Source organism: Trachymyrmex cornetzi, unplaced genomic scaffold, assembly GCF_001594075.2.
Source record: "Trachymyrmex cornetzi isolate Tcor2-1 unplaced genomic scaffold, Tcor1.1 scaffold757, whole genome shotgun sequence".
NCBI lineage: Eukaryota > Metazoa > Arthropoda > Insecta > Hymenoptera > Formicidae > Trachymyrmex > Trachymyrmex cornetzi.
Window position 1 is genome coordinate 21,618 of NW_017300089.1, and position 952 is coordinate 22,569.

Here is a 952-nt window from a genome sequence, read left to right on the forward strand (position 1 = left end):
ATCATTTATAAGATCGTCAGCCGACGCTGGAAGACGAATTTTCGAGTAGTGAGGATTATGGTCTTTCAACCATTGTAAAGCCTTGTACACTTTATTAATATCCAATAAATTTTCCCAAACAACTTTAGACTTTTTAGGTATATCTCGAACTAGGATGTACAACTCGTGATTCAAATTGATAGAATCTTCCGGAGGACATACCTTACCCAAAGTTTCTTGTAAAGGCAGAGGCAAATGAAATGTTCTACCTTTTACTTTGCGAATCATTTGTCTGTGCGGCATATGTTTGTTGGAAACAGCACCCATCGTTTGTACTACTTGGAAGCTGCTCACTCTCTTGATTAACATTTTCTCGTAATCATTAAAATCCGACAAAACATCTGGTAATGGTTTAACGGCAAGATTATTTAAAACGCAAATTGAAGGCAACACGCCTTTGTGAAATTTGCCCAAACAAAACTTACAAATGAATTCAGTATCACTATTATATACTGTTACGTGGGCCATCAGATCTTTCCAGAAAGGTCCGTCTATTGTTTTTCTCAACTTCTCAAGTTTAGAAACGTCTCTACTCACACATAATTTTTCGCAAGAGATACAAGGGAAACGTGGTAGATCTAACAATCGCTTTTTCATAACTTTAAACGCTTCGTAATTTTGCGAGAAAATCTTTTCCTCGTCCAAACTAACATCCGTTACATTTCTTGGATAACATCTTGCTTTATTCTTTAAATCATCGCAAATTTGAAACAATTTATCCATATTGACAAATCTCAAAGCTGAAAACAATTGATGAAACTGCTTATAAATGCCTATCAATTTATAAACATTTCTTCGAATATTCCTCACGAAAGGAAAATGTGGCGATAAAGTGCTTATCGTTGCAATATATGATTTGCAAAGATTAGGATATACATAGCATTCCGGAGGATATCCTAATCTGCTACTTACA